Below are 25,050 nucleotides of genomic sequence, written 5' to 3' on the forward strand. Positions count from 1 at the left end.
CATGGTACACAGGGGCTACATTCACGTTCAAAAAGGCAACATGGAAGCGCCTAGAACCGCAGGGCCGTCCCATTAGGTAGGCACTAGTCCAGCTGAAAGGTTGATATGTTGCTCCTAGCCACTAGTACAGCGTAAGGGCATGTGGCCCATTGGCGATCGTTCCATAAGATCGTAATGGTGCTCCACTGATTAACTCGAAGCAGCAGGTGTCGGGAGTAAAAGCCATCTGCAGGAGTGGCATACAGATGGCAGCGGCAAAAGGGGAGAAGATACCTGTCACCCAAATGAAATGAAAAAGAATAGTATGGGCATCAGAACTTCATTAGTATTACTCACTTCAATGATCACACTAAATCTACAGGCATATGCATGCTAGCCCACTCAAAAGGATTATTTCCACCCAAAAATCACTTGCCAATCATAACAATATAAATCGAGGTGAAAACACTATTACAAACGAGTGTTTGTGTGCATGCGTCTGTTAAAACAGAATCCATGAGATGGGATTAGTAACGTGCATAGACACAAGTGTTGGAAGGCGCGTCGAGACAGGGAGGGTTGAACAAGGGCAGATAGACGATGGTCCCACTATGGCAGCTCTGCATCACATAGCGCAGGGGAATGGGATAGATTCCAAAAAGCCATGTACATGGCAAACTCTCAATTAAATCATCTGTCCATGCATCCATACATCATTCCCTCATCACGGTATAAAAACGCCTGATTATTTACTCACATAACATTTGAAATCTCCATTGAGTCTGTGCGTAATGCAGTCTGCAAAATCCACTGTGCTCCAGGCCGGAATAATAGTGTTGTGAAGTAACATGTATTTGGGAACGTCCTGCCTAATCGTCCACTACGCTATTGCGCATCCCATACTATTCATATCAATCATTGCATTCTCGCCATGGCCCCTGTCCCAAGGACATTAAACAATAGAACGTTATATTTGCAGTCAGACCTGTGGGCGTCTCCTCGCCGCTAGCTGAAAACCGAAAGCGCTGTCCTTCGAATTCCTCATTTGCAACATCACGTCGAAAAGGCATCTGTGACCGCTTGAAATCACAAATTCATCCATGTAGTGCGGCAGTGTGTGAAAATGGCAACTGGCTTCACTCACAAATGGGACGCCCCGCCCGTCGGTGAACCTCGGTACAGTGCTCGCCCAAAGGGGATTGCAGCTGGCACAGGTGGAATGAATCACCACAGGTGGAGGCTACACAGCCTGAAAACACATAAATTGCACACCCAACCCCCTCCCACAACCACACCCACTCCAAAATGCTACCGGCAGGACTAGCGATGTTGGCCCTGGGGGACCTGATAGCACTGCAAGTACTCCAACTTCAAGAAGAAGACGAACACCAACTACTACAACAACCGGCCGCACAGAGGAGACGCAGGAGGAGGAGGAGGGCAAGGCAGGGCCAGCAAGGCCCACCAGCACAGCCACTACCACCACGCAGGCAGCCCGCAATCCCACGCCTCCGAGCTCATCCGTTCAACCTCACTGCTGAGCAGATCCACACCCTCTACCGTTTGGACCGGGACACCATAATCGCCATTGTGGACATGACACACGCTGACCTTGTCAGCATGATAGATAGCTCAACCGCCATCCCACCCCTACTGAAGGTGGTGTCTGTACTCCACTTCCTGGCCACAGGCACCTACCAGCACACAGTCGGACAGTTGCATGGCATTTCACAGCCACTGTTCTCACGGACACTATTGCAAGTGCTCGATGCCCTCCTGAAGCACGCAGACGACTACATCTCATTACCACGCTCGGAGCTGGAGATTACAAACACAAAAGTGGGATTCCATGCACTTGCCGGCATACCGGGTTGCATTGGTGCCATCGACTGCACCCATGTGGAATTGGTTATCCCACATGCCATGGAGGTCCAGTACCACAACCGGAAACAATATCATTCTCTTAATGTACAAATGGTGTGTGACTCCAACAGGATCTTTACACATTGTTGTGCCCGATTTCCTGGATCAACCCATGATTCTATGGTCTTGAGGAACTCTACAATACCACGCTACATGGAGCGACACGCAGGGAACAGATCCTGGCTACTCGGTGAGTCTCATTCCATGCATGATAATGTGGGGTAAGTAATGCGGCAATGACCTGGCAGGAAGGGGGGGGGATGCGTACGTAGCAATGTCATTCCACAAACATCCTTTATTGTCCACATACAGGTGATGCCGGGTAGCCACTGAAGAGATGGCTCCTTACACCACTCCGGAACCCACAGGACCAGCATGAGGAGGACTACAACCATGCCCACTCACGTACCCGTGTAGTCATAGAACAGGCATTCGGCCTACTGAAGGCTCGTTTCCGCTGCCTCAGCAGGTCTGGCGGGGCACTCCTGTACCGCCATGAGAAGGTTGCAAAGATAGTCATGGCATGTGTCATGCTACACAACATGTGCGTACGTAGAAATGTGCCCATGCCCCCTGACGCAGAACTGCAAGCACCTGAAGATGGTCATGATGAGGCTGGGGATGTGGCAGCACCTCAAGGAGTCCGCGAGGCACAGGAGGCCCATGAAATTCATCAGAATATCATAGATTCATGCTTCTAGCACTCACGCCTGGTGGCTGATGCATGGACACGGGACTTGTGGCACTGTGTGTGTCTGGAACATGCACAATGTGGACTGTACGCCTATAAAGGCCTCGTACACAAAGATCAATGTCCACACATCTCATTGGATGATTATGTAATGTTTATAGCATATGTGAAATTATATTACACACCCCATCGACCCGCCACCCAAGTAAGCCCAACACCCCCCCTCCACCCTCCTACCTCCCCCCCGAACACCAGTGTCCAAAGATGCTCATTGTCAGTGGGCAGACGCTATTGCAAGCCCCCTCTCCGGGTATCAGGGGCACCCCTGCCTGTGGAGCGCAGGTTCCTCCCAGATCTACGTTGGGGGCTGCCCTGGACGGAACTTGCAACGGATGATGTCTCTGCCTGCTCACGTCCATGCATGTCCCTAAGGGTTTGTGAGAGCTCAGTGAGCACACGGCGCACAGCGGCAAGTTCACCACATACGTCTTTGGACGTCGCATGCAGTTCCCCCCTCAGGCTCTCGGTGCTTCTCTCCATTTGTACCCTTAGTGTCTCTGTACTTCGCTCCATTTGTGCCCTAAGTGTCTCAGTAGATGTTTCTATGGCTGCCTTAGAAGCCCCACATTCATCAGCATGCTCCTTGAGGAGCGTGGCCAGTTGCTGCTGTTGCACGATCACCTGGTCGAGGGACTGTTGCCTCTGCTGGGCCATGCCCATTTGCGGTGGTGTCACAGAGGGGCTGATCACCTCATGTTGCCTTGCCACAGGGCTTGTGGGGGATGGCCAGTCGTCGTCTTGTGGGTGCCCCTGCGTGGTATCCTCATGGTGTACGGGATGAAACGAACAGGGAGATTGAGACAGGTCATGGATGGGTCCTACATCGACAGCACCGTTGTCTGTGTCGGAGCATGCTGGCATTAATGCAGTGTCACCTATGGTGCTGCTGCCATCAGAAGCAGTGCCTTCTGTGGCATCCATTGGGGGGACCTGTGGTGCTGCTGGTGTGGGCATGCTGGCTGCTGGGGTGCCTGTTGAAGTCCCCTCCTGTGTGCTGCCACTTGATTTGTGCTGCTGCCGTGTCTTGATCCGTGCAGCTGAGGTGGAGGGTCTTTGGCCGTTGGTCTTGGCCCTCTTTGCAGGTGTGCTGGTAGGGGTGTCCTGCAGCTCGTCGTTTGACTCGGACCCTGTGGTGGAGTAAAGGAGGGCGAGCGTTATTTATGGGTCTGTGGAAATTGGAATGGCAATGTATCACATGCATTGGGGTGGTACCTGAGGGTGATTTGGGTCAGGGCCTTGGAGGTGGTTTCATTTTTGTGTGGATTGAGGATGCAGTTGTTTTGCACCCTGCAGTTAGGGTGTGCATGCTGCACGTGTAGAGGGTGTTTTTAGGATTTTTGATTGTTAATGTATTTGATGTGAGTTTTAAAGTGCGCTATCAGGCCAATGTATGTGGCCGTTCTCCTGGACATGTGTTTCTGTTGCACTGTGTGGACACATGGTACTTCACATGATTGGACATTGTGGATTTAGCATTGTTTTATTTGGCCCACCTACCTGATTCTTCGGATGTCTGCACTCCTTTCTCCATCCCTCCGACTCCCTCTATACTCTCCATTCCAATGGTGGAGGCACAGATTTCTTCCCAGGGGGTCAACTTGATGGGTGATTCCGATCCTCCCCCGGTAGCTGTGGCAATGTTACGGTTGGCTGATAGTATGCTCCGTACGCGTATCCGCAAGTCGTCCCATCGCTTTCTGCATTGCTGTGGGGTGCGGGGTGCGGTCCCCACCGCACTTACCCGCTGTGCCACCAGGGCCCATATGGCCTTCTTGTTCGCAAGTGCCGTCCTGGTCATTTGCGTCGAGAAGACGACGGCAGCATTCTCCTGGAGGGTCTCTGTGAGCACGGTGAGTTCCTCATGGGAGAAGTGGACCTGCCGCTTGCGGTCGCACGCTTTTTTAGCAACTTTTCCCATTTTGATTGTTTTAACTAGGGTGGCTAACGGGTTGGGATGTGTCTCAGGGTCGGATTTTTGATGGTTGTGTTGGGATTCTGATTTTATAGGTGTACGGCGTGCTGTTTCCCGTTCCGGCCCCATGTTTTTACTTCCGTTTCCGTATATTTACGGTCACCGTATTTTGCGATTACCGCTCATTACGGTGACCGCTATGATGGGTGGCGGAATTGCACCTAGGGCGCCGTACGACGGCGGTGAGGGGCGTTTTGGGGACATTTCCGCCATCGCAGACTTTGCACTTCCGCCATGGCGTAATGCTCGTGCCCGATGGGTCAGAATTAGCCGCACTTTACTCCATCGTGCAATGGCGGAAACGCTATTTACGCTATAGCGGTCAGGTCAGTTACTTTCCGCCAGGGTCGTAATGAGGGCCTATATGTGTTGTCAGGATTGTTTTTTGCGTTTCTATGAAGTACTAACATTTGCATACACAATGGGTCTCTAAAGTGTAAGTTTATTATTTTAAATGTTGTCAACAATTGGTGGTAATTGAAATAGAATATTCATTGCTACATTTGCATAGCAACTTACACCAACCATATTTGAGAATTTAAATGGTCCAGGTAGTTCTGTATCTAACTGCTTTTTTTGGAGTTTGTCTTCCTTCTTTAAAGAAGTACCTGGTTTACTTTCTCTAATTGATTCTTTTGTGTTTGTGGTACTTGATGAAGTATTAGTTTATTTTACTCTCTTTGGGGGATTTGCAGTGACGTCCTTGTTAGGGAGAATTCTCTGTTTAGGCTGAATTTCCTAACCTAGTGAGTCCCCCAGCAGCTTTGCTGGATTTCTGGAGTTTGTTTTTTCCATCCTGCCAAGAGTGTGACCCTTTTCCTCTCACTCTTGGACATGTATGTGTGTGATTCCTTTGAGTTGTCAATGTGTTCGATGGGCTATGGGGTCTTTTACTCCATAGGGTCTCATAAGTTTTTCTATGTGTGTCACTCCTCACCCTACGTGTCGTGACGCGGGGGCACCCTAGCTGGTCCCCCCACCATAGACTCCATACCCGGGGACTGACTACCGTCTCCCCGGGCATGTAAAGTCACCATTGGCTTTACTAGACCTAAATTTGCTAACAGAACTAGTACCAACCATCTTATTGTGGACGTGCTAGTAGGGGTAATTCGATTACTCCTGGATCTGTTACTCGAGGGGGCACTGTCCCGTCCCTCCTCGTCGAGTTTTGGCTGGTGGCAGTGGAAACTACTTGTTATGTTCGACCCCGAGCATAACCCTATGGGATTCGTCCCATTGTTGAAAATTGAAACTGTTTTTCGTTAATCTCCAACGTACCACCGATCTACTTATCTTAAATAGGTTTATCGAGTGGTATTTTCTGCCAGAACTCGGGTTGTAAAATGGCGTCTGTGTTTTTCTCTGTGACTCCTAAACCAAAGGTTGAGCCCTTTGTTCCACTTTTGGCGGGCCTCTGGACAGAGACCCTCCAAGGTGGCGCCATTCTGTCTGGGTTACCTCAGGGGTGTGGGAGGGGGTTTAGGCACCCTGGACCGAGTTGCCTTGCCAACTCAGGTCGCACTCTGGAGTTATTGGCCCAGGTGGTGAGCCTTCCCGCTCACCACTTAGCATGTATTGATTGACAAGCTAGGCTGAATGAATGGGGGACGTCTGCATAAAAGCAGGGCTTTTGGGACTGGATCTCAGGAAACGTCGCCACTGGACCTAAAAAATCCGACGAGGGTAACGCTGAGCCGACCTGCACGACGACACCTCCGGTGGAGCCCTGCGGAACCGTCTCACAATCTCCCGACGACAGAAGAGATCTCCCTGCCGGAGAGGCTCTTTCCCTGGCTGGTGGGAACAACCAGTCTTCTTCTTCTTTGTGCTTTTTGATCGCCCTGGACGCAGTGGTCGAATTGCCCGTGCAGAGCACCAGGCAACCGGATAGCCACTACTCCGGCATCATGATCGAAAGGTGGTGCCTTGTGACGAAGCCCTCCGCGGCTGGTTTCTTCCCTGGTGGTGCACTGGACATCTTCTCTTCGACGACGAGAGCATCTCTTCTCTTGGCCAAGACCCGTCGTGCATCCACCACCAGGAACAACTGCCCCCGCTGGAGTGGTCTTCCACAACAAGGTACCGTAACCGCCTGGCTTCCCTTATCGATCGGTTCGTGTGAGGTATTTGATTCCTCTCCGTTCCGTTGGGTTGCCTCCAAGCTTTATTCACTCTTTGTTCTGAACTGGTTCAACCTGTCGCTAACCAAACTGCTAACTGAGACTTGAACGCATCACCCATAGAGACTTTCCAGGACATCGTGCCATACCTCTCACCGAGTGGGCCTGGCCGCCGAACTGTATGATCTAGTGTGATTAATGCCTTCTTGCCTTGCATTTTTACCTGCTTCAGTACGAACCGTGTTGACTTCATTACCTGCCTATTTCTTCTCTCCCTTCCTCACTAAATATTCGAGTGTCATCTGGGTCGAGGTATACACCTCTGTCTGAAAATAAGTGGTGCCGTAGGACCTAGAGTTGTCGATATTGTGTTGTCGGGGATTGAGCTTTATTCCATTCTGCAGAGTAATTGTATTTTGATTTGTTTGCCGTGGTTCGCTTCAGTATTTACCGTAGATGTTCTGTTATTAATAAATAACTTGCTATCTTTATACTAAAGCCTGGTTGCGTGTTTACTCGTTTTGCTGCCAAGAATTACCCTATCTTGTATGTTCCCTATACTGACCAACTTTTCTTGAGAGAAGTCTGACTGCTCAGCCACAGCTACCAATTGAATCTGTGTGGTACAGACTGCTACCAAGTGGGTTCATCGCAACACCTGTAGTCCTAAATCTTTTGCAGTGGTCCCAGTGGGAGCTGCACAGGTTTCCGCCTAACACTGGTGGCAGCGGTGGGATTAGTATCGAGCATACAGTTTAGAGTGTTTTTCGACGCTGTAGGACGGCTAACCACAAAACGTTACAAAAGCAACTTTCAAAAAACATGTCTACGATGGAAATTTACAGCCAAGAGTCTTTGTCAGATAAAAATACTGAGAGTCTGCGAGCTCTCTGTAGACAAGAGAATCTTCCTGTAAAAGGCAAGAAGTTAGAACTGATAGAGAGATTGCTGGCGAACCAAAGTCTGGGTACTGGTTCAGAGGAACCAAACTCTCCAGCAACTGTAGATAACAGTAATGGTGTTGATCTGAATCGTAATTCTGATGATAGCGATGAAGAGGCTGACGAGGACGGCGAGGCTAACGAAACTGTCTCACCTGTTCCTCTACCTGCCTTACCAACTGTGCCTACGGGGCCAATACCAGGTCCCACAAGTAATCCTGCTTATTTTGAACTTGAAAAAATGAAGCTCGAATTAGAATATAAACGGTTCTTGGCTCAATCTGAACGAAACCAAGAACTCGAGTTCAGACGAATGAATGCCCAGGCTGAGCAGAAACAAACTGAGTTAAGACTCAGGGAAATAGAGCTTAATCATGAGTTACAAATGAAAAAGTTGTCTATGGAAAATGCTTCTCTCTCCTCTGGTTCCTCTAGGAGCTCCAGTCCCAAAAGACCCCGGATGCCGAAGGAATTAGTGGGTATGTACGAACCGAGATTGGATGTGTTGGATTGGTTGAAACTGTTTGAATACAATCATGGGCTCCAGGACATCACCGGGAATGCGTTGCTTCCCTGGTTGTTCTCTAGGCTTCCTCCTGTTGCGACTGATGTGGTAATGGAATTGGGGGAGGTGGATAAGACGGATTACGAAAGTGTGAAACTAGCATTGATAGCTAGATTCGGGAAGACCCCTTCCCAGTATCTTAAGAGGTTTAGAACCCTCAAAAAGCATGATGGTACCCCTTGGGCTACCTGGGTGAGTGAAGGGTTGAAAAACTTAGAGGGATGGATTAAGGGTTACAAAGTTAACACTTACGAGGGTATGCGAAATCTTTTTATGTTGGAGTCGATTTATGATGCCTGTTCTCCTGAGCTCAGACAGCACTTGGCTGATTCGAAGGAATTAGATTCCAGGGCTCTAGCTAAGGCTGCTGACTTGTGGGTGGCCAACAGGGCTACTCACAAGGATTCTGGGGCAACTCAGAAGAAGGACGAGGGAAAACAGCCTAAAAAAGACTCAAAGGAGAATTCGAATAACTCACATTCCAAAGAGGGCCCCAAACAAAACCAGAAGGGTAAGCCACCGGGAAAACCACAGCAGAATAGTATGTCTTCTGGTGCCAAACCGGAAGGAGGTCAGAACAAGCCACCATTCCAGAAAGCATTCGGGAAATGCTTTGTTTGTGGCTCGACTGATCACGTGAAAGGAGATCCCAGATGTAAGGGTAAACCTTCAGGGGTCCAGCTTGTCTCCTTAGCCTTCGCTCCAGAGGAGGAAGTCCAAATGGCAAGTGGAAACTTTCTACTGCTAGCTGACGAACCCATTGGAGTCTCAGCCAGCGTTTCTTTAGTATCTCTGGGGTTGTGGGAACAACAGAATTTAGATGTCTATAATTCTATCCCCGATAATACTAAAGAGTATTATAAGGACAGTGTCCAGGTGAATGGTCAGGAGACGCCTGCCATTAGGGACACTGGGGCCAGCATAACTGTGGTGGATAAATCGTTTTTTCAGGCTGAGGATGTTGCTAAGGCACCCAAACGCCTCACCAAGTTAGCTGGAGGGCCTGTGCAGATGCTTCCCCAATTACCAGTTCTCATCCAGTGTAACGACATGACTGTAAAGATACCTGTCAGCATACAGAGTGAGGTACCAGGACGCGTACTGTTGGGTAACGATTTGAAAACTCTCAGAGTTGTATCGCATACTCCCAGACCTCCTAGTAAATGGTTACAGGAGCTAACCAGACCTGCAAGAGAGAGGACCCTGCGCGGAACTCTCGGGGAGATGATGAAGAAAGAAATCACTCCTGCTCCATTGGAAATGGCGGCCGCTGTCTCTAGGAACACAGAAGTAAAAGGGAAACCTAAAACTTCTAAACCAAAACCAACAGCCCACATTCCAATGCAGCCGACACGGACTTCCCCGCGGTTGTCCAACGTCACACCCGTAACTCCATCTCCAGCTGAGGCTGAGGGGGAAATACAACCCTGTATGGTAGAATTAGACTCTGAAGAAGAGCTAATGGAAGGCCAAGAACTCATTGGAGATCTGGATCCTGTTGACCATCCTGAGCTGCAGTCGTTACTGGCAGAAGGTGGACCCAGCAGGGCGGACTTCAGTAAGGGACAGAGAGAATGTCCAACTCTGGAAGGTCTTCGCCGTCAGGCAGTAACTCAGGCTAAAGGGCAAGAGCCTGGGAAACATAGGTTGCACTGGGAAGATGGCCTCTTCTATAGTGAACCGACCGAGTCTGCACCTGGAGACTACAAACGCCTTGTAGTACCCCAAGAGAACAGACCACAGTTCTTGCAGTTAGCCCACGAGATTCCTTTGGCTGGTCACTTGAGTTTCAAGAAGACTAAGGAAAGGCTCTCGCTCTACTTCTATTGGCCAAAGATGGGGGCCGAAGTAGAAAAACACTGCAGAAGTTGCCATACCTGCCAGATCTCTGGTAAGGTTGGGTCCAAGAATGTGGCACCGTTAGTGCCTCTTCCCGTTGTGGGAGTCCCATTTGAGAGATTAGGGATTGATATCGTTGGTCCCCTTGATCCTCCAACCTCCTCAGGCAACAGGTTTATACTTGTTGTAGTAGACCATGCTACTAGGTATCCTGAGGCAATTCCTATGAGGACTGTTACAGCTCCGGCTGTGGCTAAGGCCCTCCTTGGTATTTTTACTAGGGTCGGATTTCCTAAGGAAGTTATCTCTGACAGGGGGTCAAATTTTATGTCCCACTACATGAAAGCCATGTGGAAAACCTGCGGGGTAACTTACAAGTTCTCAACGGCTTACCACCCACAAACCAATGGGTTGGTAGAACGGTTCAACCGAACCATGAAGAGCATGATAGGTGCTCTAGAAGAACCCCTTAAACGTAAGTGGGACCTTCTATTGCCATGCCTTCTTTTTGCTTATAGAGAAGTCCCTCAGGAGGGAGTAGGCTACTCTCCCTTCGAACTGCTCTATGGTCATCCCGTCAGAGGTCCATTGGCCCTGATTAAGGAGGGGTTGGAGAGTGCTCCTTCCCCCAAGCCAGTCAGAGTGACTGACTACGTGATAGGTCTCCGGAGGAGAATGTCGCACCTGATGACAGAAGCAAGCGATAACTTGAAAGCTGGACAAGCATTGGTCAAGCACTGGCACGATCAAAAGGCTAACATGGTTGAGTTCGCTCAAAACCAGCTTGTTCTTGTTATGATCCCCACAAGGCAGAGGGCCTTGCAAGATAAATGGATGGGACCCTACCGAGTAGTGGGTAAGCTCGGCGAGGTTAACTATCTGGTGGACTTGGGCAACCCCAAGGAGGCTCCGACAGTCTTTCACACCAACCGACTTAAAGCGTATGTCTCACGACCTGATGTAGGAGCGTTGCTTCTAGCATCAGCCGAGGAAGAAGAAGAGAGTGAAGCTCTTCCGGATCTCCTCAGAGGCGTACCTTTAGATGAAAAAATTGAAGGAGTAAATCTCTCCTCCAATCTGACACCCGAGCAACAAGAAGAGTGCAAGTCTATGTTGAATCAGTTTGCCTCTCTGTTCTCGCTCTCACCAGGCTTGACCCCTTGGGGCCAGCACGAGATACTCACTGGTGACTGTCTGCCTGTCAAAAGCAGAGGATATCGCATGTCAGAAAACGTAAGAACCCACATCAAAGGTGAGGTCAGCAAGATGCTTGATCTCGGGGTAATAGAGCCCTCTACTAGTCCATGGTCTAGCCCAGTTGTGTTAGTACCAAAGGCCGGATCTAAAGAACTTAGATTCTGCGTGGATTATAGAGCTCTTAACGCAGTCACCACGACTGATGTCCACCCTTTGCCAAGGACAGATGAGTTGGTGGATAAACTTGGCGCCGCCAAGTTCCTCAGCACATTTGACTTGACGTCAGGCTATTGGCAAATAGCCCTGACCAACCATGCCAAGGAGAAAACTGCATTTTCTACCCCCGTTGGTTTATACCAGTTTACGGTAATGCCTTTCGGACTAAAAAATGCACCTGCTACGTTTCAACGGATGGTAAACCAGGTTCTAACCGGGATGGAGGACTTCTGCATGGCATACTTGGATGACATAGCAGTGTTCAGCAATTCCTGGGACGAACATGTAACCCACCTGAGAGATGTTTTGCAGGCTCTTGGACGAGCCAATCTGACCATAAAGGCGAGTAAATGCCAAATTGGACAGAGTAAGGTAGTCTACCTTGGGCATGAGGTAGGCGGTGGAGAAATAAGGCCTTTGCTCAGTAAGATTGAAGCTGTGCAAAATTGGACAACACCGACTACTCAGACTCAGGTGAGAGCCTTCCTAGGCCTCACCGGGTATTACAGGAATTTCATAGAGAACTATGGGACCATAGCTTCTCCACTGAATGTCATCTCCTCGCCCAAATTCCCTAAAAAGGTTAAATGGAACGAGGAGTGCAATCAGGCTTTTGAAAACCTGAAAAAGGCTCTTTGCCAAGCCCCAGTACTCAGAGCTCCTGATTACCGCCAACACTTCATTGTGCAGACAGACGCTTCCAATGTAGGGATAGGTGCCGTACTCAGTCAACTGGATGGGAAAGGTAGGGAGCACCCCGTTTGCTACATCAGCCGCAAGCTGAAGGATCCTGAAACAAGGTGGGCAACAATCGAAAGAGAATGCTTTGCTATCGTGTGGGCTCTGAAGAAGTTTAGGCCGTACTTGTATGGTTCTACTTTTGTTATTCAGACTGACCACCAACCCTTGAGATGGTTAATGCAATTGAAAGGGGAAAACACGAAACTACTGAGATGGTCGATCTGCCTGCAAGGGTTCGATTTCACCATTGAGCACCGGTCAGGGTGTCACCACCAAAATGCTGATGGTCTCTCTAGGATGTATATCATCGACTAGAGGTATGAGATTCATCCAGGAGTGGATTAAATCCTCCTGTCCCTTAGTCTGGGGGGGGGCGAGTGTTAGGGAGAATTCTCTGTTTAGGCTGAATTTCCTAACCTAGTGAGTCCCCCAGCAGCTTTGCTGGATTTCTGGAGTTTGTTTTTCCATCCTGCCAAGAGTGTGACCCTTTTCCTCTCACTCTTGGACATGTATGTGTGTGATTCCTTTGAGTTGTCAATGTGTTCGATGGGCTATGGGGTCTTTTACTCCATAGGGTCTCATATGTTTTTCTATGTGTGTCACTCCGCACCCTACGTGTCGTGACGCGGGGGCACCCTAGCTGGTCCCCCCACCATAGACTCCATACCCGGGGACTGACTACCGTCTCCCCGGGCATGTAAAGTCACCATTGGCTTTACTAGACCTAAATTTGCTAACAGAACTAGTACCAACCATCTTATTGTGGACGTGCTAGTAGGGGTAATTCGATTACTCCTGGATCTGTTACTCGAGGGGGCACTGTCCCGTCCCTCCTCGTCGAGTTTTGGCTGGTGGCAGTGGAAACTACTTGTTATGTTCGACCCCGAGCATAACCCTATGGGATTCGTCCCATTGTTGAAGATTGATACTGTTTTTCGTTAATCTCCAACGTACCACCGATCTACTTATCTTAAATAGGTTTATCGAGTGGTATTTTCTGCCAGAACTCGGGTTGTAAAATGGCGTCTGTGTTTTTCTCTGTGACTCCTAAACCAAAGGTTGAGCCCTTTGTTCCACTTTTGGCGGGCCTCTGGACAGAGACCCTCCAAGGTGGCGCCATTCTGTCTGGGTTACCTCAGGGGTGTGGGAGGGGGTTTAGGCACCCTGGACCGAGTTGCCTTGCCAACTCAGGTCGCACTCTGGAGTGATTGGCCCAGGTGGTGAGCCTTCCCGCTCACCACTTAGCATGTATTGATTGACAAGCTAGGCTGAATGAATGGGGGACGTCTGCATAAAAGCAGGGCTTTTGGGACTGGATCTCAGGAAACGTCGCCACTGGACCTAAAAAATCCGACGAGGGTAACGCTGAGCCGACCTGCACGACGACACCTCCGGTGGAGCCCTGCGGAACCGTCTCACAATCTCCCGACGACAGAAGAGATCTCCCTGCCGGAGAGGCTCTTTCCCTGGCTGGTGGGAACAACCAGTCTTCTTCTTCTTTGTGCTTTTTGATCGCCCTGGACGCAGTGGTCGAATTGCCCGTGCAGAGCACCCGGCAACCGGATAGCCACTACTCCGGCATCGTGATCGAAAGGTGGTGCCTTGTGACGAAGCCCTCCGCGGCTGGTTTCTTCCCTGGTGGTGCACCGGACATCTTCTCTTCGACGACGAGAGCATCTCTTCTCTTGGCCAAGACCCGTCGTGCATCCACCACCAGGAACAACTGCCCCCGCTGGAGTGGTCTTCCACAACAAGGTACCGTAACCGCCTGGCTTCCCTTATCGATCGGTTCGTGTGAGGTATTTGATTCCTCTCCGTTCCGTTGGGTTGCCTCCAAGCTTTATTCACTCTTTGTTCTGAACTGGTTCAACCTGTCGCTAACCAAACTGCTAACTGAGACTTGAACGCATCACCCATAGAGACTTTCCAGGACATCGTGCCATACCTCTCACCGAGTGGGCCTGGCCGCCGAACTGTATGATCTAGTGTGATTAATGCCTTCTTGCCTTGCATTTTTACCTGCTTCAGTACGAACCGTGTTGACTTCATTACCTGCCTATTTCTTCTCTCCCTTCCTCACTAAATATTCGAGTGTCATCTGGGTCGAGGTATACACCTCTGTCTGAAAATAAGTGGTGCCGTAGGACCTAGAGTTGTCGATATTGTGTTGTCGGGGATTGAGCTTTATTCCATTCTGCAGAGTAATTGTATTTTGATTTGTTTGCCGTGGTTCGCTTTAGTATTTACCGTAGATGTTCTGTTATTAATAAATAACTTGCTATCTTTATACTAAAGCCTGGTTGCGTGTTTACTCGTTTTGCTGCGAAGAATTACCCTATCTTGTATGTTCCCTATACTGACCAACTTTTCTTGAGAGAAGTCTGACTGCTCAGCCACAGCTACCAATTGAATCTGTGTGGTACAGACTGCTACCAAGTGGGTTCATCGCAACACCTGTAGTCCTAAATCTTTTGCAGTGGTCCCAGAGGGAGCTGCACAAGTTTCCGCCTAACAGTCCTGTTGCATTTCTGTTTGATTTAGTTTTCTTTTACAACGTTTTAGTTTTTGTGGAACAGAATATGTGTTTAGATGGGGAGTGTATAGTGAGCGAAGTCTATTATATTCTAAAAAGCAAGAAATATCAGCGTTTACTTTACTTGCATCAAAGTTGATTAGAAATAGACCGTCAAGTGTACGTAAGCGTGATAGTGCTACGTAGCTCATGCCATCTTTAAAGAATGTGTTACCAATATCTATCATTGCTTTGTCTAGGGTAAGACCTTGTGATTTATGAATCCTGACTGCGTATGCAAGAGTTAGAGAAAATTGTTCTCTGCGTACATACATATCTTTGAAGAGAAGGAATCTAGCTGTTGAGCGTCCTATCCGTTTTACTTCTGAAAGTTTGTCAAAGAGTATATTGACAAACTGAATTTTGCTGTCACGTGGGTATGTTTGAAAGCCAACAACTGTACCCAGTGCTCCATTAACTAGTCCTTGGTCCACGTCAAGGTTACGTTTAAGCATTACTCTGCAATTTAAGGATAATTTTAACATCTTTTCTAAGCCTGCTGTGTTTGAGATTGATTTTTCTAAATTATTTAGTCTTGTTGTGGCTTGGTCACACATGGGTAGTGTCATACCATGTACATCTAGTTTGTCTGTGGCGCTAATTTCCATTATTGGTTGCATTTCTTTACTTAACATTATTTCATTGAATTTGAGACAGCTTGCAAGAGTTGGCATTAAGGCCATACAATTGACATTTTTGTGGGCTAATTGTTCCATAACATCTGTAGCACATGCATTATCGCCATAAAGTGCATTAATGTGCCAGGTTTTCAAAGTTGCTTCTGCTTCTTTAGAAAGTATACCAACTCTCAAACTTTTTAAAATGTTGGCATAAGTTAGATCTGCAGATTGGCGCATGTTTTCTGTTAATTCTCTGTATTGGAAATGTTGCCAAAGGTTGACATTTCCAATGCTGCCAACAGTTTTACGGCAGAGTTTGTGCCCTAATGTTTTAAAAATAGGTTCACCTTTTACTGGTGTTAATTGAAGCAGATCTCCAAAAACAATAATGTGTTTTCCTGCAAAGAGCTCTTCATAGTCTGTTTTGAGTACTTCTTGTAATCTGAGGTGAATCAAAGCTAACATCAGGTTGGAGACCATGCTCACTTCATCTATTAGTAGCATTTTCATTTGTTTCAATACTCTGCGTAATTCCATTGCAGCTTCTGCAGAAAGTTTGTAATAGTCTAATTTGTTCTGGTGTTCTACTGGTAATAGTAGTAATCGGTGTAATGTAACACCACCCATGTTGTAGGCAGCTAAACCTGTGGGGGAACAGCTGACAGTTTGTTGTTTGTCAATTGTTGAAGGAACTTACTAATGATTTTGATTAGGAATGTTTTGCCAGAACCAGCTTCACCACTGACGTACAGTAGTATAGGTTTATAATTATGGCAGGAAAATTCTTTATTTTCATGTTTTACACCATGTGCAATTTGTTTTGTTACTTCTTGAAAAATGCTACTTTGCTCATTGTTTAGTGTTGATTGTAATATAGTTAAGTCTTCCTTATCTTCATACTGACACATGGTGTTTTCTACTTCTATCATAGCTAATTCTGCCTCATTTGTTATTAGTGGTTCTCCCAGTGGTTCTTGGCTTCCTGTTACAGAAGGTTGACTACTGTCAGGAGTATCCTTATCTAGTTGGGCTTGGAGTTCTTTTTCATGTTGCTGTTCATTGTGCAACATTGTTTTGTACTGTGTAAAGTTTATATCAGTTATAGTGCTTTCAATTGCTTTGAAAGCATCCTCATATGAGTCATAGTTATCTAGTAATTGTTCTTCTTTTCTCCATGGTTTGAAGAGTTGTAGCAGGGACATGTAATATACTTCTTTATTTTGAGGAGTATTCAATGACAATTTGATATGATTAATGAAATTTGGTTTAGTGAGTTTAACTAAGCTGCCTTCACAGTCTGTCACTCTATATTTACCTTTTTTTCATCAGGTTTCATATTATTTTTGTATGTGTAGTTTTGGGCTATTTGGTATAGACACATGCTTTCCAAAGTATTACTTCTGTTTGGGTAGTATGTGTCCAATAAATTGTTTTTTAAAATGTCTTGGCTGTTGGGATCATGTTTGGCTATTGTTTCTATATCTTCATATGATTTTAGAACTCTTTTTCTAGATTTAGCTGGACCAAGACTTAGCCATACTATATTTTCAGATTTACCATACAATGAAGTAAAAGTTAAACGATCAACTGCTTCATAAGATCCACATTCTCTATGGGTGAGCATTTGTATGCCCAAGCTGTATAATTTCTGAGATACTGTTTTATCTGATGACAGGTCATTACAGAGGTCTTGGAGCCCTGTCTTTTCTGCTTTAGTTAAGTATGCTGTGACATATCGTGCAACTGCAGTAGAATTGTCTGCAATGTAGAATTGTCTGCAATGTACTGCAATGTACTGCACATCTATGTTTGCATTCCATAAGTGGGCAATGATTGCATTATAATCATTGATATATTTTTCTTCTTCTTTTCTTTTTATGTAATATGTATTTTTAGGTGACTTACCTTTAACACTATGTCTAACTGAAGACATGAGGTTGTTTACTTGACCTGTATTTGTAACTGGTCTAGGGAAACCAAATCGGCATTTGGTGTAGTATTTGCCTTTGTTTTTGTATTTGCGACGACAATATTTTCCACATTTGTGTCTTTGAAATTGTAATTTTTGTGCATGAAGATCACTATTTGTGGCTTCTGATGGAATTTCACAAGTGACATATTTTTCAATAAACTGTAAAACAGTGGCATCACTGTCTTGACCAAATTTAGGAGCATCTTTAATCCATAAAAGCATGTGGATATGTGGTGCTCCTCTGGCTTGGTATTCTTTTCTCCAAAAGAAGTGTTGCACTTCTCCAAGGGGAGGAACAGTTTTATTACAAATAAAATGTAGCATAGCAATGAAGCGATGGTGAAAATATCTTGAAACATTAACAGGATCCAAAGAACAAAGTTATCCAGGTGTTAGAATATCTATGTTTGTTTTGTTTTTATTTGATATGCGTAGGAAATCATGTAAATCTTCCCAAGCATATTCTGCACAACTTAATGTAACAAACCAAGTGGGTGGGCCAAGGTTTCTGATCATACAAGGTACATCTCCATGACGTCGAAACCAGTACTCTTTAGTACCACGCATATTTGCTAATAGATTTGTAATATTTGATTGTAAAACCTCATCCTTTTGTTGCACTTTCTCTAATAATTGTGTAGCTGTCATATTTTGAAAGTGTGATCCTGATTTTAATATGTGTGCAACTCCGTAACATAAAGTTGCTAGTTCACTTTCAAAGAGTAGGTGGAATATGTATTCCACATTTTGTCTAAATCTGGGATCTTCAGAATACATCCGTAATGAGCGGTATTCTGAAGCTGATATTTGAATAGGTCTAGCATCATACCTTCCTCCTTTGCCAGTAGGAAAGAGTAGAGGAAAAGCACGTGCTTCTATACTTTTTTCCCATATACTGATTGGCGATCCTTTTGTTTGACGCATTTGGTAAGTTTCCAGTACATCTTGTACGGTGTCATTACAGTGCAAAGGATGAATTGTATAATGGTCTAAAGTATTTGATATTGTAGCAGGATCTAGTAGCTCAAATTGACCAGCTTCTTGTGTTTCTTGAATTATTTCAGTTGTATCTTTCAAGTTTTCTTCAATATTAATGTCTTTGTAATATTCATTATTCTCTTTAAGATATTGGAAGGCTTGTCTAACTTTATATAAATCTACCAGCTGTTGCCATATTTTTTTGTCTTTTGTAGGTACTCCATTTACTAATATAATTAAAGATTGCTGCATTGGACGTTGCACATTTCTAGAGTATGCACATTTTCTTTTATATTTAATGGTAAATAAACTACTTTTCCACAAATGCCTTTTACCAATTCAGAGGGAGGTAATTTTGCTGTTTTTGGTTGAAGGCGTATTATTGCTTGAAATGGGTGTACTGTTTGAATTATGATGCTCTCATATACATTAAGTTGTTGTAGAGGTTTTGGTACTGGGTATAATTCCAAATTACTTGTGATAGAACGTGAAGGAGTTTGGTTGTTGTCAAGTTTTGTAGTGCAATAACTGCAAAGTATTAAGGGCTCAGTTATTTCATATTTGTTTTCTGCTACAAGGTAGAGAGCTAATTCAAACCATTTAGAATCTTCATTGTCTTCTATTTTGTATGATAGGTCCACAGTTTTTGTGTTACTTTTATAAATAATTCTACGGCAACATACACATACATGGTTTGGTACTTCAGGTGATGTACTTTTAAATTTTAGTATTTCATTTTTGTATGTGTTTAGCAAAAGGTTGCCATGTGTAGGTAGAATTGTTGCTTAATTGGTTTAAAGCTATCTCATTCTGTAAATGGCTTTCACTTCCAAAATATTTTTTCTGGATATAGTGAATTTCTTCAAGTAGGTCTTTTGCTGTACCATGTAGAAGGATGTTATTTAACTTTGCTAGTGCTAAAGCAGGACTTTTAGCATAGTACAGTTTATAGACTAGATTTCTTATAGTTGAATGATGTGTTGATATCCTTTTGATATCATGGAAAGTGGTTTTACAAGTAGGTCCTGTAATGCAGGCCAATGAATGTCCTTGTAGTCCTGTGTACTTGCGCACTGGACAGGTATCTATATTTTGCAGTAATTTAATTTTGATTTTGTCTTTGCTTTTTACATATTTATTGAGGAATTGGCGTAAAGATTTGAAACATTGTTTGGGAATGTTACACATTGACGTGCATGGCCATTTGTACACTAGACGTTCTGATTCATTTGAATGGAGGGGTTATTCTAAGTTTTCAGGGCATATTTTTGTAAGAAGTACTTCTTGTTCCATTATGGTATTATTCACTTTTTCATAACCTCGACCACTGCTATGTATGGCAATTGTATTCGTTTGCTTTTGTTTGTACGCTTCTTCATTAAAATATGGTTCTGTGCTTGTAGTGTGATTCCATTCACCTCCGCTGATACTTAAGAAGTTCTTTCTGTTGATATTTCGCTTATTGAGAAGTCTTTTTTGTAATTAAGTTATTAGTTTTGTTAGTGGTTTCATTTTGTTTAACAGTAAAATAAATACATTTCTTTTGAGAAGAATTGCACTGTCCATCAATGCTTCTAAGATTAATTTCCTACGATAGGTTTTAAGCTTTGAACCTGATTTCTCTCCTGTTTTTATAAGATTTTGAAGGACTTTGTGACAGTATATTTTGGCTAAAATACTTTTCTTGGTATGCTTACTTTGCACTATATTAAAATTTGAAGAAGTAGTTTTATCTGTACTGATAGCTGATTTTCTGTTAATTGTTTTTTGGTTTTTTTTACATTTTGATAGAGGAAGCGAAGTTGTTGTACATGAAACTTCTTGTGTTTCACTAAATGATTGTATTAGCTGTTTTGTTTCAACTTTTTTTACAAATTCTGCTAGAGATGGATGCTTATGTTGGACACCTTTATTTTCATTTGCTCTACTTTTGCGTTGCTTTCTACGGACTTGACTTTTGGTAGGCATTCTTTAGGGTCTGTTGAAAAAAATAAAGAAGATATGGGTTGGGGTGTTCTGGAATGTATGTGTGCATGAGTGTTTGAGTAAGATGATAAAGATGTATGTAATGGTGTGTGATTGTGCATTAGGAACTAAAACTAGTAGGGATAGGTATTCTTGAATTTATGTGTTACTAAACTGGGGTTCAGGTGACAAAAAAAAGTAAGCGAGTGGTGTGGAAAAGTACAAATAGTAAATCTAATGTATACAATTAAAACAGTTGTTTCTTCTATAATATGAAAATTGTAGTGGTTCAGTTGGGTAATTTGTGTGTCCAAAAATAGAAATTTGTGGGCCATTTTGGCTGTAAATCGCTGTTTAAGACATGGATATTTTTGGACAAAATGGTACAAAATCTCTATTTTTAGAAACCGAAATAGCTCGTATTAACGTTATAGTATATTTGATTAATAATACAAATATTATGGTGATATTTTACTTACTTTTTTTTAAAATTAACAGGTAACTTCTTAGTTTTTCTTTCTTCTTCAAATTCGGCTGCTTCTTTTCAGGAAACTGGTCTTCACTGCAATTGTAAAAGCTTCAAATTAGTAACTTTGTTTGTATATAGCACTGTTTTTAATGTAGATATTGATTTTTTTAAATGAAATCCTCAGTGCCTTCTTTAAAACCATTAAACTAATTTATTTACATAAGATACATTGCATCAGTTCAGTACATATGATATGTTCTTAATGAACAAATTGTATTGAATGACTAACTGTAGCAAAAAAAAAATATCTTTACTATGTCTTGTGAAATTTATAATATATTAGTGAACACCACTATTTCTGTAAGTAAACTGTTCTAGGTAATAGCGCCTCAATGTCATGTCTAATTTAAAGTAATTAAGTAAATAAATAAATAAAAACAAAAAATATGAAATTGTATAAGTATTTTTATAAAGGTTTAAACATAGATTGTGTTTGCATGCAATTTTGTTTGAATATATGTAGTCTATATATTTCATTTAGAAATGTTAGTTTATCATGATTTGAGTGTGTGTGTATAAAGAAAGTAAATAGTATAAAGGTTTATAAGTGATAGTTGATTTTAGGAAATTGAAAAAAGTACAGTAAATTCATTTTACAGATTTTACAAGGTAAAAGTCTGTTTGAAAATGTGTTCATCTACTATACAGAAAATATGCATACCTGAAGTTTGTGTTCATGCACATGGAGCTGCTAGTAGAAATCTTGAAGACTTGTACAGTATTTCTGGTAGATGCTGCTTGCCAATGATATGACACTTGTACTCAGAGAGATTCAGAGTACATTTGCAGTGCTGATCTATGATGATGCAGTTAGATGTAGAGGTCTTGAATGTGATTGGTGCATGGTCATGTGATTTTTGAGGTACATCCAATGAGGGAATGGCAGAGAGAGTGTAGTGGAAATGGTAGAAGGGCTGTCCATGTTACGATATGTCCGCGGACATGGCGGTAGTTTGCGGACATCGGGAGTTACATCCGGGGATTTTTGGGTTCAGAAGTCATGCAAATGAGAATAAGCACTGAAAGGGATTGGTCAGGAAAGTTTGGTGGGTGTGTTGTGCCAGGAGAGATTTTCTCAGATACTCTTTTTGCTGAGAGAACAAAAGATAGCTATGGCTGTGTGTTTCAGAAAACAGATTGTTTGGATTTTAGGAGATTCGTGGATACATTGGTTGAAGGTGCATGCAGAAAGCTGTGGAGTAGCTGTAGATCTTGGATTCCCACATGTGGAAGTACACTGGCATGGAGTACATGGAATGAAGTGGTTGGACTTGCTACCTCTCTGTGCTACTTTGGAGACAGAGCAAGATCCAGACATAATTGTAATTCATTGTGGAGGGAACAGTTTAGGACATGTGACTGGAATTTTTTTGCAATTTGCTATGAAAGAAGGATTTAGGAAGGTTATGGACATGTTTCCTAATTCTCAAGTGATATTTTCACGGATTGCGCAGAGACAAATGTGGCTTCGTTCTTCTTCATTAGGTCCACAAATGGAAAAAGCAAGGCGCAATGTTAATAAGGCTGTTTGTGCCTTTCTAAGAGATTTTGGCATGTCTTCTTTTCACAATGAAAATATTATGTTTTATAGTACATACATTTTTCGCAGAGATGGAGTCCATCTTACTTATGCTGGCAATCCGATTTTTCTGAGAAATGTACAAATGCATTGCGACCTTTTTTGGAATTAAAACAACGATTTTGAAGTAGATGTTAAGCATTTACAATTTTTTGACTTACAAACACCACCCAAAGGCTCTTTTCAGAGCCACCACTTCTTTCCAGAGAAAATTACAATGTTTGTGATGGAGTAGCAACCCAATTTTTTTAATGTTCGCGAACTGTCCGCAGACTTCTAAAAAATACAAAGAGCCCTGCTTCATTTATTTTCACTTCTATTTTTTAACTGGGAAAGGCGGCTTTGAAAAGAGCCTTATTTTTTTTAGATTTTTGTAATTTTGTATTTTGTTTTGTTTTTCAGAGACGACACACTAGGAGAGGAGGGTAAAGGAGGGTAAAGGGGGGGACACCAACCACAGGGATAAGAAAGGGCAAGCTGAGAGAGGAAGATGTAGAGTGGGTTTTATTTGGGTAGTGAGCAGGTCTTCTCGTGCTCTGAGACGATAGTCTCAAAAGCACTCCGAAGTCGCTCCCCCCTGCAGAGTACTGTGTCACAGTACATACATACAACTGTGACCCTCGAAAGGTAAGGGTCATCAGCATTCTGTATGGCCTGTGAGGCAGCTTGAGGAAGACGCTGTCCCACAGAGGTGGTCCTTGTGGTGACAGGATCAGAAACAGAGGATGAAGTAGAGGAAATCAACCTGCTACGTTCTTCGCAAGGTACAACCCTGCGAATAGCTCCAGAGTGAAATGACCTCAGGTGTCGCTTCATAGTAGTGGTCCCAAAGCTGTACTTACCGTGCTTCCCGCGACTGAGTATCATTTTGCACTCATTGCAGGTAACACGGTTCGCACGAGCCTTAGGAACATTACCATGAATGGTAAATAACTGCCACCCCCAAGACTCACGCCTAGTACGGGTGGTAGGGTTTTCCTCTACCTCATTCTCATCATCCTCTTCTTCCTCCTCCGCATCCTCACTCCTGTTCCCCTCTTCAGGCCCTTGGGGAGGTGGTGGTGGTGGAGGGGGTGGGGGTGGGGCTGAAGCAGGTGCAGCACCAAGTGGCAGTTCAGCAGCCAAGGATGCCATCTCGATGATGGTGTAGTCTGCAGGTGACAGCAAAAATCACTGGGCCTCATTACGACCCTTGCGGAAATGGAAAAATGATGGCGGAAATGCAATACCGCCATCGAACACCGCTCGTTGCGATCATGACCCGTCACCGTAAAGTACGATGCCATTAGCGACACCGCAGTGAACGGCAACGCTAACTGCACCAAGTACGCGCACGCGCGCCTTGCAAAACCGGAATCACCGCCATGGCGCAACGGTACGCGAATTCTGACCCTAGCGGACATGTACTGAACGCCATCAAGCACGTCGTAAAGTACCATTCCGCCATGGCGAGAAATACGGCAACGCGAACCAACCGTAAATGGCCCACTGAGTGCCTGTACTCCACTCCCTGGCCTCATTGCACAACTCCTGGCAGGCGCAATGTACCCACACTATGCAACCAGTGAAATCCACAATTCACCCATGCATGCCAATGTAGAAAAGCATGCAGGGGCTCAAAGCGCCCCGTGAGTGGGCATCCATGTACGGCATGTCACCATAGCCGTACTGACGCAGCACAGGCATGTGAAGGTACAATACATCAAAATGAAAATCAAGAACACATGACACAAAACAACAGTAGTCCCCCATGGCTTGCCACCAGCGCAAGGCAACATCCAAAACAGCATCCTGAGGGGGATTGCACCAGCCCTGTACTCATGCCAGTAAACAAACCAACCATCAGCAGAAGCATGTACCACACAAGTCGGCAGAGTGACTGAGCAGCCAGGCTCATCCCAAGAGGGGCCGATGGGAGCTGCAGGGCACAGATGGCATCAATACAGAAGCTATTCCAATGGACATGACCCCAGTCCCCCTCCAACAAACGCACGCAAACACAGTCACCTGTGACCAGCCACATTCTGAACAACCCATCATTCCACCAATCGACCTGGCTGACAGGCACCAGTCGGCCAAAAGCCAATCCCCCGCCCCTGAACAGCACATCATGTAAACAGTCACAATGGCAGCCCCTATCCGTGACCATACTGTGCTACGTAGGCAAACGCGGCCAGTACTGTACCACACAACTCAACTCAGAAGGCGGAACACAATGCAGATCATCACGCAATACATACCGCCACAAAGCGAAAATCGCCACATCACCTGCAAAGAACAACGCAACACGACAAATATCGGAATACAATTTAAATGCACATCCAAATGACAAAGGCCCCACAGCAATTTGCAAAATACCACCAAAACAACCATCATCACCGAGGGCTGCATCTGCAATAATTGACCGGCTTCCACTTGTGTGACGCCCTGTACCATCATGGCACACAGGGCCTACATCAACGTTCCAAAAGGCAACATGGAAGCGGCAAGAACCGCAGGTCCGTCCCATGAGGCAGGCACTAGTCGAGCTGAAAGGCCGAAATGTTGCACCTAGCCACCAGTACAGCGTAAGGGCATGTGGCCCATTG

The sequence above is a fragment of the Ambystoma mexicanum genome, chromosome 6p, assembly GCF_040938575.1.
Source record: "Ambystoma mexicanum isolate Mex_15411 chromosome 6p, UKY_AmexF1_1, whole genome shotgun sequence".
NCBI lineage: Eukaryota > Metazoa > Chordata > Amphibia > Caudata > Ambystomatidae > Ambystoma > Ambystoma mexicanum.